The sequence below is a fragment of the Strigops habroptila genome, chromosome 8 (genome assembly GCF_004027225.2).
Source record: "Strigops habroptila isolate Jane chromosome 8, bStrHab1.2.pri, whole genome shotgun sequence".
Taxonomy (NCBI): Eukaryota; Metazoa; Chordata; class Aves; order Psittaciformes; family Psittacidae; genus Strigops; species Strigops habroptila.
In genome coordinates this window covers 14,371,358-14,391,322 of record NC_044284.2, presented here as the reverse complement: position 1 = coordinate 14,391,322, position 19,965 = coordinate 14,371,358, and the positions used below count along the sequence as shown (strand labels likewise).

The 19,965-nt window shown below is 37.8% G+C and overlaps 2 long non-coding RNA genes across 5 annotated transcripts; one reads left to right on the top strand and one right to left on the bottom strand.

Annotated features, from left to right (window-relative positions):
- Positions 1-2,696: 2,696 nt before the first annotated feature.
- LOC115612073 lies at positions 2,697-13,580 on the top strand. 4 transcript variants are annotated; one of them, XR_003992872.1, is made up of 7 exons: positions 2,697-2,878; positions 4,491-4,648; positions 4,975-5,165; positions 7,274-7,373; positions 8,130-8,325; positions 13,056-13,164; positions 13,284-13,580. It is a non-coding gene; the product is annotated as an uncharacterized LOC115612073 (long non-coding RNA). The 4 variants fall into 4 exon arrangements; XR_003992871.1 differs by having other exon boundaries at positions 4,488-4,648; XR_003992874.1 differs by having other exon boundaries at positions 4,488-4,648; positions 13,053-13,164.
- On the bottom strand, positions 12,831-19,426 carry LOC115612074. The gene is made up of 4 exons (XR_003992875.1): positions 19,338-19,426; positions 18,165-18,292; positions 13,232-13,298; positions 12,831-13,079 (listed from the first exon to the last, which is right to left on the bottom strand). It is a non-coding gene; the product is annotated as an uncharacterized LOC115612074 (long non-coding RNA).
- Positions 19,427-19,965: the final 539 nt, after the last annotated feature.

The following is a 19,965-nucleotide window of genomic DNA, read 5'->3' as shown; positions in this document are numbered from 1 at the left end:
TGGTCACTGGTTTCAGCTAAAGGATACACATGTGCTATCAGAATACTCAATCAGAGAAATGCAATGCATACTGGGGCAGCTTGCTTGGAGCAGTGCTGCAGACATAAAACACAAAACTAATGTAAGAACCATTGACATTTAATTCCAGAATCATTAATTCTTCCCAAATGGTCCAGATTTAAATGGAATTAAATTCAATAGTGAATCCCACTTTATATGATAATACAAGGGACTAATAGCAATTACCTGTTGAATGGCAATAGAACTGAGCAGTGTCTGAGGCATCTGGGTTACTCAGTGAAGACTTGAAAGATGGCCTGAAGAGGTGCTGCCTCTTGTACAGCTCACTGTAATCTACCTGTAAATCTTCATAATTTTCATGGCTGTTTTACATGCAAAAAGTTCAATTTCAAACTGAAATAGTAGCCTCAAATATTCAGGGTGGGTTCATTACATTTCCAAAAGCACAGGGTGAAAAGGCCACTTGTAAAGCTCTCAGACTGCTTATCAATCTACCTGCAGCTTCCTTGCATGTCTGACGGGCAAGGAAGCATGCTAGTGTCTTAAGTGTCTTTGTAAAACTTTTGGGTATGTTTGGAGATACTGTGGAAAGCAGTAAACAATGCAGTGCATTCCTGGAGTGAGTTTTCTCACTAGTTTATGATTTTAAAACTCAAAGCTCCACATTGCAGAATTTGTAGCTATTTTGAAAAAGGGAGAAATTAGGAGAAGATGATGGATTCTATTATCGGAGATTATTTAATGCCCTATTCAAACAGTATCCAGATATTTCATCTGAAGTCTTCATCTAGAGTAAATATTATGTGGGATCAGCTATCTGAAAGAAAACGATGGAACATTTTCTTGGCTGTTAGGCATCTGAGAAATATAGAAGTGGATGATGCCAAACTATCTGCCATATGTGTACTTCCTCTAGTCTTATTTGCTGAATGAAATGTGGTTACCACAAAGAATATTTCTAATTGAAAAGGAGAGATCAACTAGATTTGGCTTTCCTAGATGTGGTCTATCTCTTAGCAAGTGTTTTACAGTTTCCATTACAAATTTGAAGGAAAGTCTTTCTCATTAACAATTGTTACTTTACATTTTCAGCACAGAAAAAATAAGGATGTCGAGGTAAGTTTCAAGCCACCATTTTAGAGTTTTAAGCAAGTAAGTGCACTCATTGGGATAGGCACCCAGTATACTTACTGGACCATTTATGGGTTTTACTTCTCCTTTATCCCTTAAACAAAAGTAAAGAAATAATAAAATTACATTTACATATCTAATTACAAGAAGAGAATTTATAAACTATTATAAATAGTAACTACCTAATTCCAACCTTTAAACAAAAAAGACAAAAAATTGCATTTCTGTAAAATTTAAGAACAACGATAAGAAAAAGATTTCTGATTTCTTTAGGTCAGTTTTAGAATCATAGGTAATTTAGGCTGGAAGGAACTGGATGTCTTCTAGTCCAAGCCCTTTCTCAAAGCAGGTCTCATTACGTCAGGTTGCTCATGGCTGTGTCCGGTCAAGTTGAAACATCCAAAGACAGAGATTCCGCAACCTCTGCTGAATGCTGATTGCTGCAATGCATTGGTAAGAAAACAATTCACACACAAAATTATTCTCCTTTTTTTTTTTTTTTTTTGGATACAATTTGGAATGTTCCACTTCTTATCAGAGGCCTTTCTCATTTTCTGGATTACATATTTCCTGTTCAGGTATCGTATATCTAGTAGCAGCTAATCGGTGCCAAGAGGTACCTCCTCCATTTATTCTTGTACAAGCTTACAGTGGTAATAATGAGTTAAGTAGCTCAGAGTGCCAAAGCTAGCACAGTAAGTAAACTGTTTTGGTTGCTCTGATTTACAGCTGGTTTGTTTCCTTGTTTACAAAACTAGCTGGGGTTTTTTTCCCCTCAAGCTATTTTAAAGCTGTACTTCATCTTCTCTAAAAGATTTTTTTAGATATTTCATTTAACCCACAGTATTTTGTTTCCTTATCCAAAGTTTTAATGGTCTTCATTTATGCTTCATATGAAAGTACTGACAAAAGCCTTAACCAGTGTCAGAACCTGTGTGCTTAGCCCTGTACAAATGCATCAGGAAAATTTTTGCAACAGTAGCAATTCACCTCTCCTTATACTTCCCAAACTTCTTTTCCTTTCCTTGTGGGTCAATTAGCTCTTTCTGCTTTACCATGTCCTCATCCTTGACTCTGCCTGAGGGCAGCTGTGGTGATTTCTGGGGGAGCAGGAACAAGGACTCATTCCTTTCTCCTCACACTGGAACGCGATCCTTGTTTTATATCTAATGTCATTTTTCTAGCCAACAGTCTTTTTGAATCAGCAATGCAATAATCAGCTTTTCAGATTTAATTCTCTCTCAGGCTTTCTGGGGAGATGATAAAAATCTGTAAATTGTCATTGTCACCAATATTTAAAAACAGTCCCTTAGAAAGCATGCAGTGATTTAACTCATATCTTTGGACAAACTCTGGAAACTCTAGCATCTTTGCTAGAACCACCGGTAGCCCTTCTCAGTGTGCAAATAACCTGTGAGTTCACAGCCTCGTGCAGACTTCACCTGACCTCGGCAGAATTGGAGAGCAGAGGTTTTGCCTCACCCCACTGACCTATCCTATCTCTCTTCAGCTTCCGTCCCCTCTTCTATGCAGGTCTCAGGTCAGAAGAGCCACGAAAGCTATTGTGATTACTTCTGTGGCAAAGCATTGCTTCAAGAAAAACATCTCAGAGACATAGTTGACTGCTACTACTTTGGTCTCAGCTAGTTGCAGAAGAGAGGTTTTGGCCTGAACTACTGCTGGGAGCCTCTTCTTCCACCTTCCTGAGAGACCAGTACTGCAGCAGGTCAGTTCCTCTGCCAGAAATGAACATGGGGCATCTTGGTTAAACTGGGAAGCTGATAGTCTTGAACCCATCTATCTGTATAAGCTAGCTGGCTATCTTCGTGCTATTTCTAATGTAAATCTACTATGGTATTGTGAAACTTTATTTATTTTAAGCTTGCAATATTTACCAAAGCAAGTCGTACAAAAAGGGTCTTTTCTAACTTCCATACCATTTTTCTACTGAGTTATTTGTTGGAAAGATATGTTCATGTATAATTAAATGTGGCTTGCTTAAACCTTTGCAGTTGGTAGCTTAATATATATTTGGTTGTATTTTGAGTACAAAGGCTATATTATGCTTTTGTTGGCATCCTTGCTGGTTAGTATGCCAACTGCATAATTTTGTTCTCTGCTATATGTCAGAATTCGAGTGCCGAGGGCTCAACAGGTGGTGCTGGGATAAAGTTCTGGCAAATCAAATAGGTAATGCGGTTATTTCTTTTGTCAAATTATAATTGAAAACAGACACAAGTAAAATGAAACTCACATTTTCCTGCTGCAAAACAGGGTTTAGAATTAAAATCAAATCAGTTTCCATGACAAATACACATTACTACTGGAGCTTGGTCTGTAAATAAACATGCAACACCTAAGTTTTGATGTAGAATGATTTGTTCCCTGTAAATTTAAACCTTAAGCATCAGTGTTTAAACAATAACAGAAGGCTAGAGTCTTCCATGAGTCTTCTGCCTTTCTTGTACATATTCTGCAGAAAATGTGCCAAAAGCTTCAGGAAAACTTCGAAAAGATTTAAATCTAAAAAGTCAGAGAATTTGAGACAATCTGTGATACATAACTCAAATGTTTAACATCAAGAGTTTCCTGCCATATTGTTTTCTAATCATTGCTAAAACCATGCTCCCAGCAGAAAATTATAAATACACTGGAAATTCCAATGAATGTGCTGAATGAGGTGCTGCTCATTTTATGCTTGACTTGGATAATGTTTATTAATCCTAAAATCATAAAAATGGGATAAAACCTTCTACAACAAAAATGCCACAAATCATATATGCATAGCTTGGTTTTCCAAAATTGCATGTAAAAAGACGTATGCGCTTGCAAGCCTATCCGCTTTGCTATTGTAGCTGATTTTTTTACACTGAGATGTTTTTATTTTCCTCTGAGGACCTATCTAAAACTAATATATATAATCTTATCTACAGATCCTATGATCATTGTGGGTTTATCTAGTTTTCCATTTCTCCTCATTCAAAGATATTTCTTCTAAATTGTAATTTTCTCGATTCCAAGTTCTGTTTTGTCAGACCTGAACCCATCATTCACTAAAGGAGCTTCCCACAGTGGCCTCCAGTTCCTTAGGCTGGTCACAAATATCTTTGTCTCAATTCTTTTGTCCCTTCTTATTTAACTGAAGGCTTTACATTTGTATGAGACCAGACGGTACATCCTCTTCTCTCACTTAATAACTCATTCCATAAGTGATCAGGAACTAAGCAGCATGAGAAAAAGGTATCACAGTCAATTCATAAACTTCATTATTTTTACTTTTTATATGCCACAGTTTCTATTGTTTAGTCCTAGCAGACTGTTTTTCTCTCCCACAGCAGCAGGCTGAGGTCATGATGCTGACTGCCAGGCGATGGGACCATTGCCTGTACCCTGGCCTGGGGCGTACAGAGCAAGACGTGAGAAACTACTGGACACGGCACGAGAAATTGCTGGACCTGACAGATCACAGAGTGAGAAGCTGACAGCTTTACAGAGGGTAATGTGAGGAATTCACAGGTGGTTAAGGAGGAGTTATGTGAGAAACAACCAAAATTCACAAGAAAGCTGGCAGTGAGCGCTGGGGATGTTTTGGGGAGTGGGATAGTGCAAGGCTAACAGTACCAGCTAACCATATCAGCTTACCCACACGAGGCTGAGATAACCCTGAAAGGATATCAGAAATACCAGAATTCAAATTCAGCATCTACAGGAGTTGAAAATGGAGCAGAGATTGACTGGATTCATGGAGAGCTACTAAATCCATGAATCTTTAAGCTGTTAGTATTTGGTTACTCATCAGTTTCATTTCTTCACACTTTTCAGTATGAAGGTACTTGGGAACAGCAAGACATTGGCTGAGAATAAAGATTCCAGTTCAGCATAACCCTCTTCACAACACTTGGACTGACTGCATTCCTGGGAAGCAGGGCACAGCTTTGTTAACGCAGCAGAGTTGCACGTGGTTGCCTCAGGAGTTCATCTGGCAGCTTCACTGCAAGGAACTGATTCAGAAGGTATGAAGTATATTACAGCTAAAGTACTATTAAATTCTTTGCCTCTTTAGAAATCCTTTCACTGCACTACTGCGTTTCTAGAATGACCTGGGACAAGCCATGAGGACTGATCCCTGCTCTCTGTGATTTGCCATTAATGTTCAATGCATGAGAGAAAGTGTTCTGGTTTTTCTTTTTCCTTTTAAATAGCCATGTTGAATATTTATCTTAAACCTCAGGTAGCTGTTTAGAAAAGAAACAGCTGAGAAGCAGATAATGTACCCCTTTCATTGACAAAAGATTTATGCCTTGCCTGGCAGGACTTCATACTTAGAGAGCTCACAGCTGACATAGTCAAACACAAGTAGCACGTAGTCCACTGTTTATCCAGGGGAACCGAGACTGCTGCTCCCACACTTTCTCGTGTGAAATTAAATCAGCCTTTGAAATTGGAAAAGATTTAAAAACATGATAAAAATCCGATTTAAAAGGGGGTATAGAGGCTCAGTTTGAATCAATGAACACCGTGCAAAAATAAGTAGGGTATATGCATGAACATTTCTGCTGACCTTCTGTGGGAGCCATCTGTCTAGTTGCAAGGCACCCTCTCCCCCATGCGAATGGGTGAGGAGTTCAGCCACAACGCCAACCACCCTTCCCCCACAGCTGTCAAAAGTATTGTTTGGCTCTAACATATGTACCATTAAATTCCATGCTGTACCGAAAAGAGAAGGGAAATAGTATGAAATGTGTTCTTTGCCATGGACTACATGTAGCTCGGTGTCACTGACTGCTTAGAGAGAAGGTTCATCTGCATTTTAGCACAACTTTTTAGTCAATGTGTAAAAAAAGTAGAATAGTAAAGTTCTGCATTTCCCAGGAGATCCTTTATTTTCTCCAAGGATAAAATGACAATTTCCATCAGCTTTGCCACAGCTCAAATGAAGAAATGAAGGAGAGGGAATAAATGTCTTTTGCAAATAGTGCTAATACTCAGAAGAGCCCTCAAGGGAGGCTGGAAATAGGGGAAAGGGATTGGGTACACCTTCATTTCACAAAGTCAGCAGGTAAACCTGTAGGTTTTCTCTTTCAATGCCCCTCATCGCTCTGCCAGTCCCAGACAGCAGAGAAGTGCTACTGAGGGCAGTGTAAATTGCACATTGGAAAGCACAGGCAGAATTTACCCCAGAGGAAATAAATTAACCATACATGTGTTTAAGGTGGGAAATTCATTTTCTGGTATGTATCCCACTGCTGGAAAGCCTAAAGGTTAATGCACACACCTAGACGGCCACAGACCTGGGTCCCATTTCTTCTTCAGACAATATTCTTTTGCATCAGGCAAGTCACAATGTTTCTTCTTAAATAATTTTATCTATAAGATAAGAATGAACTCTCATGACTCTCACTCCAGTGAGGATGGTGGAGCTAATCTGATTTGGTTCTGAAATGAAAATGCTCACATAGAAGCAGACTCCTGAAATTCTAAGTTCTATTATTCCATGCTGTTCTGTTGTGCAAAAGTGGCAGCCTGTTCTGCAGTACTTAGGAACAGACTAACAGTGATCTTTTTCTGGGGCTTTTTTACATTGCTAAAAATTTGAATAAAATCTGTCCTTTGCCTTTCCATGTGCAACATTTGATTAATTGAGAATTAGAAATGTAATGTCTGTTTTGTATTTATCCCTTAGAAACAGCCTATAATAGCTTTGATTTGGGGGGAGGGGAGGAATAGTTTTTCTGTTTAATAATTGCCATCATTTTCTGTGAGGATGCATAATGAAACACAGATATTTGGAGGCACAGAAATATGGGGGCAAGGGAGTAATATATGTCCGCTTGTGTGAAAAGGTGTTCATACATGAATGTACATATGTACATCTCACAGCTGAACCTGGAACCAGATTTCCAATTGTTCTTGAGTTTACACACACAAAAAATAAATGACTTAGACTGAAAATAACATTTCTCATTATTAATAAAAAATAGGGGGAAGGAGGAGAATCCTCTAACCTGGATACCATTTCTCCTCTCTACCAGTCCTCTTACAGCCCAGAAATACATACTTAGAATTATATTTTTATCTCAGTTCAATGTACCAGGTTTTAACTATTCTAATCCCTTTTTAGTGTAAGTTAAGCTGCTCAGGCTTTGTGTGTGGATGTTGCCCTACTTCTGTGCTCTGCCTCTGTGTGCTTCCAATTCAGTATACCTGCTCTGGTCTGCCAGGTAAGTGAACCCTCTCAGGGCTCTGGTTCATGGCACATGCCTGAATTTCATAACAGTGCAGGAAAAGGGCTTGCTACCTTACTGAAATCTAGTTCAGCCCTTTTTTTTTTTTTTTATGATTTTGTTACGATTAATGGATGAGACTAAACCATTTGTAGTGTATTTATTAGCAGAAACAATATTGAAAGTAATTTGACCCCTACAGTACTTTCCTTTTTAATAATACCATACAGTGGCAAAAAGGCTATGAAATCCTGTGTAGAGATCTTTATCTTAGTTGAACTGGTTGAAATATAGACAATGGAAATTCTCTGGGTTGACATTGGTATAATAGAAAGCAGCATATGACCTGCTTTTCTGAGCAATGTGCTGTCACCACAAACTACCTCACCATACATACCTAACATATAAAAAGTTTATTTGTCAGCCAGCTTCTGTGAGCTCTTTATTTATGGCTACTTTATCATCTGAATAAAGCTATGTTTTTCATGATTAGAAACAATATAACAGTCTTGCAAAATCTGAAGTTGTATAAGTGAATGTGAATGCTTTTATTATGAAGTCATTTTTCTGTAAGCACTGCAGAAATCAGATAATGCCGTACTGTGTTACTCACCTAGCAGGTCAAGTGTAATATGAAGGCACTTGGCTCAGAAGACCTCTCCTAGCATGTTGCATTTCACCCAAGGACTATATGACTCTGTTTCTCACAGGACTTAAAAAGTTGGAAACTCAAGCTAATATTTTTGCCTGCAGCTTCTTCAACTGGTAACTGTGCCTTCCCTGGCAAATGTGCACAGCACCTCACCTGGCAACGGTCTAACTCAAGAAGCTTCTTTCACAACATTGGAGAGTGTTGTGTGCCACGGTTGTCCATTTACTACTGCGAGCAGCTGTACCATTTAATTCTGGAGTGACGGTCCAACAGCTTACCTGAGCAGTAAGAGCTGAGGTAAGACATAGACTAAGATACCTGGATACCAGTACTGCTTAGTGTTCAAATACATCCAGAAGAGCTAAGTTGCTAACTTTCTAAGTATAGGGAAAGAATTATGTACTGACATTGCCATACTCAAATTCAACTCCTCACAGAAAGACAAGTCAAAAATATCAAGCTTTGAAGTAATTAAACTTAAAATGGCAAGGTTAAGTAAATAAAGGAGCAGCTAGGACAGTCCTCATGGATTCTGCTTGACAATACAATAAAGTTTCAGTGTAAATATATATCATTAAATAGCCCCCTCGAATATCAAAAGAAGTTACCATGTCAAAATGGAAGAAAACATGGTTAGGAGTAAAAAGCCATCCTTTAGAAAGTAAGTCATGACCAGTGGAGAAAAATAGGTAATAGAGAAGTTAGTTAACTAAAAGCACAATAAAGAGGCAAACAACATTTTGAAGAGTGACTTCCTAAACATACAGACCTAATAAAACTGTGTTCAGTTACCTCAGACTCTAGAAGGCTACTGGGGAACTGGTGCCAACACATGACAGAGGTGAAAAAGCAGCAGTTCTGGAGGAGAAAAATCATTGCAGGAAACCTAAATGTGTTATTTGCATCAGTAATCAGTTAAGGGAGGACAGAAAGTGGCTCCAAGACTGCATGAGGTTAAAGTGTCAAACAAATGTGATACTTGGAGCAGAGGGTATTCACTCAAAATTTCAAAATGAATTCAGATATGAAATTGCCAGTGATGGCTCTGTGTAATCAATTATTTGCACTGACATCAGAACTGCAGGCAGGGAAAAGATGAAAATCTGAGAGAAAGGCTCTAGAGGTGATCCTGAGACCTAGGAACTAGTAAACCTGACTGTTGAATCAAACAAACTGGTAGAAGTTGTAAAAAGAATTAAATTAGTTAATGTGGGGAAAAATACGTCCCTCAGAGAGGGGTCCAGCTGACTTTTGCAGCACAGTCATGCCTCCCAAACCTACTAGAGTTCTGTGGAGGGACCCACATGTTGTGCCTTACGAGGTAATGCCAGCAGCCCAGTAAAATGTGCCCCCCCTGAGGCACAACTGCATACTGTTGACCTTACTGAGTGAACTAGCTGTGTTAGAGTCATAAAAATCTGTTGCAGTTATAACTAGTATTACAGGGCTTTGGTTTTCTTGTTGGATGGAACAGAACTCTCTGTACTTCTTTTTTTGAAAGCTGCAAGCCAAATCTCTCATGTATCAATTAGACTGTGAAAATGTGCTGCTGGAGCTGCCTATGGAATATAACTTAATGATGAATTGCATGCATGCTGTAGAGAGACGTAGCAGAATGTTATTGCCATTGTTCATCCTTTGGTATTTGGTCTGCAGAGTCTAAGCCCGTTAATAAGCAGTTCATCCTGCTTTTACTCTGGTGCATTTGACGCCAAGAGTGAATTTCCTCTATATGCCTTTCAACTGTAAGCTTTGCCAAAGCTCTTTTGTTTGGTATGTCAGTCAGCTGTGGTCTTGCTTTAATTGTGCCAGTAACTCATGTCTGGAGATTATTCATTCTGGTCTGGTGTAACTACCATTGTGTCAGTCTGAAGCTGATGGAGACATTGCTCTTGTGCAGACCCAGGGCAGGCCTGGGGACAGCAAGTGTGATTCTAGGCCTCTCTTCAGGTGCCCTGGAAGACACACTAAGACTGTAAAAATACTGATTTCTGTATTGTGTACAAAGAATAAGGAGTACAAGAGTTCATACAGTCTGAGTGTTCCTTTTAGAAAAGATTTACTCTTAATGTTTGTCAGATTTGTTCCACAGATTTTGTTTTGGTTTGGTTTTTTTGAGATTGTTACCAAGAAAGTAGGTAAAATTAGTGTCAGGAAAATTGAGTAATATGTATTACAGAGCACTAGCTACAGCAACACCAATGTTAGTTCTAACACTATTCTTCCCTTCTTTGTGGGTGGTTGGGTTAGATTATGGTTGCTCGTAACTTTTCAAAACCAACTGTATATCACAGGCTGATTCTTATAAAATAAAAATCAGCTGAAAGAGACGAGCCATTTCTGGCCAGGGAGAATATATCACTTATTTGATAAAATATATAAAAGTGATTCATACATTGTTCATGTGCATAAACACAGACAGTTCCACCTGAACATGAGGAAGATACAGTTATTTTCATTAGCTGTTGAAAGTTTGGATGAAACCTGTTTCCTTGCAGTACTTTCTTTCCCCCCTCTCCCCCCGCCCATTTTTATTTTTTTCACAAAGCTACTTTTGATATAAACTTCTGTTGGCGTATATGCTGTTCCAGCTTTCATCTTTGATAGAAACTACAATAACTAAGGGGCAAACCTTACAAAGTAGTTCATGAGTAAATGGAATTTAATGGGGTCAATTATCCCCACACGCTTGTGCGCAGGTTTCATTAATATTAATAGGTCGTAGACATGCGTATTGAGCTGAAGAATAGGCTATCACTGGCCTCTACACTCTGTTTTGTGTGTGTGCTGATTTAGAATTATTCAAGAGAACATGTTAATTTTCAAATGTCTAACACATTAGCAGCAGGAAAAAAAACCCAACACGTCCATTACACCTGCAAGACACAGAAAGGTGGGAAAAAAAAAGTAGATTATTTCATTTGTGCTTTTTCCATAATTTAGAATCACATTACATGCATGTCTCTCCATAAATATTTAATGAAATGGAAATGAATATGTAGCAGGCTGGGTTCTTCCCTCTAAGGGTTAAGTTCCATTTCTGCAAATTGGTTTGTGCCCTATTTCTGTTCCTGTATCTCTGTGCATCTAGACATTTTCTTGGCATCTCTAACTCTTCTGAGGTTTCAGGAGATCTTTGGAGATTTGCTAGTAATTGACCTGTTTGGATTGCACATGACTGGCATTTTCTAAAAGATAATACAGTCTTGCATTTTGTTGTTAAGTGCTGGTTGTGTTATTAACTTGTGGCCAAACCAGAATAAAGGCTCAGGAGACATCATTTTCCCTTAGACAACTTCATTTGTTTCTTACCGTAATCTCCATTATAAATGAAGCACTTTGGTCTCAGCTGAAGAGAGTCACGTATTCTTTAACTTGTCAGACATGTTTGTCCAGTAATGAATACACTCACTTTGCTCCATTTGTTTTTTTAAGATGTTACTGTACACTAAGGGTAAACAGTCAACATCTCAGCCAAGTCAGATGATTTAACCTTCTGCCACTTCTCTAACCACTAAAAAATTCCTGCCACTGCTCACTGGGTATTTGAACACGTGTAAATGTTTTCTGAGAAAACAGGATTATCAAGTGAAGTAAACCTGATGTTTTCTCCTTAGAAAACAGGAATAATTAATAAGCTAAGGTCCACTTTATCCCAAAGGAGATTGAATGAGCCCTGTTTGTTTTAGGTTTATCATGTAACAGAAACAGATCTTGCCCCCAGCTACAATAGCATAATTCTGGAGGAACCTTCCGGTTTAGTTCTGCTGTAAATTAAACCGGTACTATCTCAGCATGACACATCTGATTTCAGCAAAGTTCCTCATGTTTAGTACCATCTTCAACAGCCAAGAAAATTAGAAATGAGAGTCTAGAAAAAATGAATTGACACAAGCCAGATAAACACATGCAATCACTTTCTGTAACGCAAGAATTAATTAATACTGCTGATCTTTGCAAGTAGCAGTGACAACTCAAATACAATGCCTTGGGGCCTGCAATAACCTGAAGGCTAATTAACTGCAGAGAGGGCTTTTTGTATTACACTTTGTATTAAATAAATTCAACACAAATCCATAGAGACCAATAAGCATTTTTAGGCAATCTATCTAGCTAAATTTTACCCCAAAAGTGATCAAGCTACATAGGATTCTGGCTTATGAGATAGCTGATTTATATATTACCCTCCAATAATGAAGGTCCTTAAGATGAAAATAAAAGCAAATAAGAGATGGAAATAGAGAAAGTCTTCTGTCAGTACAATTTTCATTATTTTGCATCTTTCTTTGGATGTTGTACTAAAATATATATATAGAAATATATTTTATCTCATGCTATTGTAATAATACTCTAAAATACGTCATCATTTTAAAACCAGAGTGGATGTGATCAAGTGAGTAAAAAAGCTAAAGAAAGCAGGCATAGCGCTCTATATCTTAATTTTAAGGCTCACCCAGGTATCCCATTATCTCGCCATCTCTCACTGAACTCTAAAGATGCATACTAGCAGTATGCATGCAAAATGCCGCGAGGCCAAGTGTTGAGTATGGTAGGGAAATCAGCAAGGAATCTCAGTGGCAGGAATAAAATCTTGGTTTTTTCATGAAAAGTCTAATCACAGATGACAACTGGGGTGGGTACAGATCTATATCCAACAAATATATCTATATTTCTATACCTTGGCTGATAAGGATGATGAAATGGAATATAGTAAAGTCTCTGTAATCCTCCTATCACAGTACCACAGAAAAGAGAATATATTTTAGCAGGTTTCTTTTTAATCCGATAACAACACCCTGGGAACAAGCAGTACGCTAGGTATTAAGCATATCTTTTTAATGCAAAATAATTCTGTATAGTATAGCTCTTAAAATATTATAATTCTGGTGTGATGATTCAGCAGACATGGCATTCAGCCTTTCAGGACAAGTCTAATGGGCTCTTTGTTGCTATTATCTGGAGATGGGAAATCGCTTGGTAACACTTACAGTACTGCAGGACATCTGACTTGCTCTTTTCTTCAGCAGGAATCTGAAGTCTCTGTGACTGAACTGGAAGCCGGATACAAAAGCATTATTCTTCAGTTGCAAGATTATGTCTCTTTTCTTCATGTGTATAAAAATCAATAATATTTAAGTAAGTTTGGATTTATATCTGCTATACAAAACACAGGTCTTTAAGAAACTTTTAAAAGATCTTTTACCTGCATTCCTGCTGGTCATCATTAGAATGACCAATTTGTTTTTCTTGGACAGCACCTTCTCCATGGCCTGGTTGTGACAAAGGAGCAATCAGAAAATGGCACAACTTGTTTCAAAGGTGGATGATAGAGGGCAAATGCAAGCGCAAACCTTGCAATTCCACAGCAGAAGCTTTTCTGTGTACTAGTGGAGAATAGACAAAAATATCTCTAATAACATCTCCTGGCTTTTTGAGAGCTAAAAACCATGGAACGTAAAGGATGATTGATGACATCAACTAAGCAACCAAAAAATACGTATCTAGAAAGAGTAATCTCTGTTCTGGTACCAAATAAATATTTCATTTCTCTTTGTCTTTGTCTTGTTCTCATTCTCTCCTTCACACCCCCAAGAAGACTAGAAGTACAAACAAGGCAGAAACTATGTCAAATTCTAATACTTAGCTGAAAAATAAGACAGCTCCTTTTTTTTATTTCTAAACTAGCATGTATGTGAGTCAGAACCAGTAATTTAAGTTCAAAGTGATTATAATGAACTCTGCTTTCTTTCTGAACACTTTCGATGCAGTTATAATACATTGAACATAACAAGAAGAGGAAGGAAGTAGAATCTGGCTTGAATCTCATTAGACCCTTCAGGCTGAAGCAGCAGGTTCCCAGGACTTCTGTCCATTTAAAAAGTAAAACCCCTTAAAAGAATCTCTCTCTCTGCTTCCAAAAGAGAAGCCAAGTATGTCAATGATATCTGGTGCAGTCAGTGATTCCTTGAGAGATCTGAAATATCAATAGCACCTCCTCAAGCACCTGCATAATCTCTGCAAAACAGAGCAAGGTGAGGCAAAAAGAAACAAACACCACTGATGTTGCTTTACGCCAGACTTCTCAGATATCCTTATCCCAAATTCAAAAGAAAAGGAGTGTACACTGGTGGATTTCACAGAATTATAATAAATAAAATGAGCCTATCTCTCCTATAGCATCTTTCACACAGGCACTGTCACCCTCTTATGGCACAAACGAGATTTAGCCAACAATATGAGTCAATTCTCATTTAGGACCTTCAAAAAGTAATGACTGTCAAAATCCATGGAGGGAGGAGAACAGTGAAGCTTTGCATCTTCTCAAGTTGTGATCCCATTAATAAGCAAACTGACAACATGTATCTGGATAGCTTTATCCAGAAATTAACGCACAAACTGTTTACCATCAGATAGCCTCACCTGTTCCAGAATGGACACAAGCTGGTCTCACCCTTCATTCTCATGGGATTTCTTAGATATTATGGCTAAAGCAAAGTCACCATGTTTTGATTTCCATGCAGTCACAGTGAAAGAGCAAAGTAGCAGAAAAATAGCCAAGATTTATTCATAGGCAGAGGTTAGGTCCCAATATGCAGCTGCCCTGTTTTAACCTTTTTCTTTTTTAAAGAAAGATGCTTAGAAGTTTCTCAGTCTCAGGGTTAAGATAAAGCCACTATTCCTTGGAATTCCTGTGTTGCACATTGTACTTTTGTCTTGACATTTTAGTCATCATGAAGTCTCCCCACTGACAGCATCCTACATGTCACCACTGGCAAGGATTCAGCTGACTCCACTGGACAAAAACCAGATAAAACTGACTCCAAAGAGTTTTCTTAAAAGAAGTACTACTTAAACTCATGGATGAATGAATGGTTTCCCAAAAAAAAAAAAGAGAGGCAAGTTTCTCCTGTAGTCGAGAACCTTCATTAATGAGATCCAGACAGATTTACATTTTTAAAAAGCACAAGATTTTGGGATTTTGCCATTTAAATCATCAACTACTGTATAAATTACATTTGTAAGACCCATTGGCTCCAACCAAAGGGTATATAAGAGTCTGTCTGACTGTCTGAGTTGAGTTATGAAAGGACCAGGTAAGAGGAAGTGGAAAAAAGGACAAGCTATAGAATATCCATTAGTAAGATGACTAATATTACTGCTACCCTGAGTTCCCATTTCTTTGGTTTCATTTGTAGAGATTTAAAGATAATTGCAGCAAAGATTCAGGAAGAAAAGCTAAGAGAGAGGGACAAACCCTGAAAAGGGAGGTCATATTTACAAATGCTCAATATTCCTTCAGATTTATTGTGAATGATTTATGAGGTGCTTTTCAATATTAAAGAAGTTTTTCATGAGTTCATTGGAAAGATGGTCAAGATTAGTGATTAATGAACTAATTGTCATAGAAAAAATTTATTACTAGCAGTCTCCAAAAATCTAGCAGTTTGGCTTCTGGGGGTAAAAATGAGGTAATGTAGCAGTCTTGACTACAAGGAAATATATACAGTTTTTTAGCTCACAGACAAATAAGATTAATGCTAGATCCCATGCTGTGCTGAAAGGGATATCTTGCATGGTTGAAAAATGCGTATTTAAAACCATCTAATTTCCTTGGGTTTGCCTATGTTTTACATTTTTTTTACATATATGTTTCCTGTTCTGATGATAATATAACTTTTTCTTGTCACATAGTTTGCATTTTCTTCAGCTTCAGTAATGAAAATAAATTAGTTAAATTCACTTCTGTTTAAAGCAAATTTCTCATTCAAGTTTTCCATTCAGCAGCAGATTATAGAAACACTGAACTCTGAGCTGGAAGCGAGGACACTGAGGACAAAATAGTTGAGGGCTTTTTTCTGATGGATGTAAATATTTCTTCTACTATTTAATTTTTCAAAATCTTGCTAAATTCTGTGCTTGAATTGATCTGACAAGTTGGTTTAAGCTGAACTTGTAGAAAAAAAAAGATGATCTTTCAGGATAATGTTTACACATTTTCTCACCTTTTTACTGGTTTGGACAAGTATACATTGATCTTTTAATCATAGAATTATAGGTAGTTAATAACAAACTCATAAAGCAAGGCAGGTGGATCTGCATAAAGCAAGAACCTTCCCTCATCGATTGCTGTGCAACCTAAGCCTCTACAGAACTTTTATAACAAATTTCAGCACAAAATCTAATCCTAAAGCAAATACCAAAAGATTTAATAAATCACTTAGGTTTGGTTTATCTGAGTGTCTTTTTAAGCTAGCTTGTTTTCATCTGGTCACAAATACCAGTGCCTTTTTCATGTTTTGCACATCAAGAATTTAGCAGAAATTAAAACTTTTTATCCATTTTGAATTTTTCATATTTTTCATCTATTATTTCATACTCAAAAGGCTTAAATAGCTTCATGAAAGCTTGAGGGCCTCAACTTTCTTGTGTAATTCACTCAGTTTGGACAGCAGAGAGCACCAAGCCAAGAGATTAAAATAGGAAATACTGCTGGATAATCTGTTACAAATAAGACTTCCCAGTATTGAAGGATGCCATATTGTAGACTGGGGCAAGAAAAGGGGGACTTCAGCACAAGGCAAAAATTAATCAGTAAAAATGCATTCTGGGAAGGTGCATACTTATGTAAAAAGAATCTCCAAAAGTTTTCACATTAGTTTTAAATTATCTGTAAATGCCAAGAAACTCCAGGCAATCTGCAGTTACTAATTTTGACCCTATTTAGTGCTGTTTAAAAAAAAAAAAGAAGGCAAGAAGAAGGGGCAATAGAGTCTTCTCTGGTGGCCTGTAGCACTGTAGGAAACACTTTTAAATAGGTGCAAGATGTCTTTCATTAATAAGTATTTAAATTTTAACAAAGCAAATACTTTTCAAAAGAAAAGATTTTGTTGGTAACTTCCTGCTAGCACTTTTGTGTTTCATCTTTAATGTGAAACAGTTGTGTTATAACACAACCCAAGCTGCACCCAGGTTAAGACTTGCCCGCAAATGCACTTCTCTTCTGCTTGTTTGATGCATGTTTTCAGAGTTCTGTTTAATGTCACCACTTTTTGTAATCAGGACTGCCTTTTTTTGGTTACTTAGCAGAGAATTTTATCCCCAAAGCCCTACACTGATGTTCTCTGTAATGCCACCAACTACTGATGCGACAAGCAGGCAATTACTACACTCCCTCAGAATGACCAGGAAAATCAGAAAAATCCACCTGAATATATTACCTTATGGCAAATTCAGAGAATCTGAATCTCTCTCATTTTCATGAGACCTAACTACTTCCACATAACTGTAGCAACCTCTTTAGCATTTGGAGAATATTAAACTAAATACATCTTGCCAATGTCAAATACTCAAAGGACAACTTTTATTTTAATTACTGTAGACGTAGAAAAAGGAGTTCTTTAAGGAAGTCTGTCAACTAAGAGCTATATATAACTCTTGAGGAATTCCTTAGTGATTTTCCTGGTTAAACAGATTTCCTTAAAAATACATTTGTTTGCTACAGAGGGTAGAATTATTGTAAAATCAAACACTTATTTTTCAGAAGTCTGGTCTGACTTTTAATGCTAACACAGCAGATCTTAAAAAATGACTAGGCATTACAGAGCCAATGTTTGTATCTATTGAGAAAAGGGCCAGAATGAAGTGTTAACTGTTGGAGTTAAAGCTCTTTCCCTCATTGATTTCAGTAAGCAGTTTTCCAGATCCAAAGCCTTTCTATTTAGTTCAGTGCTCTTTCAGTCAGGGCTGTGATATCCATTGAAGCTGAGGAACAGCAAAGCTTGTCTGATCTTTTCTGAGACTCCGGTTTCAGTTAAATAACCCAGCGGACCATGCTCTCACTTAGCATTGCAGAACATGTACTAGCAGAGAGAGTACTACTAAGCTGTGAGCTATCTGAGAGGTACTCCAGAACAAGGAAAGCAACAGACCATGCAAGCAGCACGCAGTCCTAATTTTGTGCTATTATGAAGGAAAGCATCTTTTTAAACTTTCATTTCTTTCCAGACTTGGATGAGTTTATTTCTTAGATTTACATTCTCCTTATTTACTTCAGAATTTCTATATTAAAATGAAAAAGCTTTAGATATTTTAGTGCTTTTGTAAAGAATTGTCTAGTATATATTTATAGTACTTACTTTTATTCAGCGAGACAACGCTAAACTGCACTGTTGTGAGGATTAGCAAAGGACCCGTGAATACATATTCATAGGGATGAATTCAGAGATGGTGGGTAACAAACAGGAAAAGGAGCCACACAGAGTCTCTGTTAAGGTAAATCATAAAAAGACAGAAGAGGAAAAGAGGTTAAGTGAATGGCATGTAACACCTAACCTAAAGTACATTTCTCTCTCCTTCAGCACACACAAAACTTTTACTAGTTTCTTTTTATGGTTACTGAATACCCACATTATCTGAAATTAGAATTTACTGTGCTGAGCATTAAACCTTAACTAAAGCCTTAAAAATAGGCTTCATAATAAAAAAACTTATTAATCTGTAATCCACACCAACTCTTACACTTCCACTAAATTCATCCCATTGTCTCCCAAGAAGAATATCACGAATGTACGGCAGCCACAGAAATATATTTGATACGCTTACTTATACTAGAATAGCAGTGTCTAACTATCTTCTATTTCTTACTACTTTGGCTTTATTTTAAATACATGGGTGTGTTTGCTTGGCAGTTCAGCTTCTGAAACACACACACAAAAAAAATAAATTTACTCATTTCTACAGATGTGAAAAGATTTCTAGGATATGGAAAAATGTCGATATCCCCTTCATACAATTACTTTCTTAATGAGAACAGCTCAGGATTAAAGAAACCCAAGGAAAAAGAAAAGATTAACCTAGAAAAGACAAATAATCAGTTGAATACATTTGTGCTTCATTATTGCTTCCCACTTCACCAGTGGGTCCTAGAAGGAATGGGCTACAGTGCCACAGCTCTCACACCGATGGCAGGGGTGGGCACGGTTCCCCTGCATGCACATCATCTTATGAGACATTAATCAGGGCCACAGTGCAAATGTTCAGAGGAGGAGGAATATGCAGTCCCTGGCATAGAACCGCATATTCTCTCTGGTTTCATGCAGTTAACACATGGAGCGCAGGAGTCAGAGAGATGCCACAGCACTGTAATGGAAATAAATGACTTTGCAGACCCAATGGAGGGAGGTGGGAGCGAAAAAGCATCCTCACCCCCAGCCCCAGCGGCTGCGTAAATCTGTCCCCGCCAGGCGAGCTCCGGGAGGTGCTCAGTGCCCGCCGCCTCCCCAGGAGTCAGTGAGAGTTCAGGTGCTTACTATGTCATCAGGCTTGACCTTCAGATGCGACACTGCCAGGACGTTTGTTTTCCCACAGCAGTGATTGCTTCAGTCAATTATTATTGCCCATCCTAGAGTGCAAACACATAAGGACTTGATTTACAGTGCAAAACGTACATCCTGAATTTATTTCCTCTTTTGTTTTTGGACTGTCGCAGCATCTCTGGCTTAAAGAGGTGACAGCAAATTACTTCATAGGTAAATATATCTATGTACAGGGAAGGATAAATATCAGTCATTCCGGTCATCCCAAGATGAACGTTCAGTATAGCTTTGGACATGACAATATAAAATCTTTTGCTTTATGTTTTAAAAATGATGATACTTTTTTCTGCTCCTCCTTGAAGAAAAAAAATCATTAGCAAATGTGTTGATTTGGCAATCTAACCATTAAATCCAGCTTAACACAGATTTAAGATTGTACATTCAGTTCTTTAAGCAATGTTTAGGTATTACCAATATACTGAAAGATAAATGAGACAGCCTCATGGTAATACAGCTTTTAACCTTTCCTCTCCTCTACCATGACGGGGGAGAATTACAGTAAATGATGGTTACCTTCTCTGCAGTATGGACAATTGATTTGACCTCACTGCATCTGATGCTC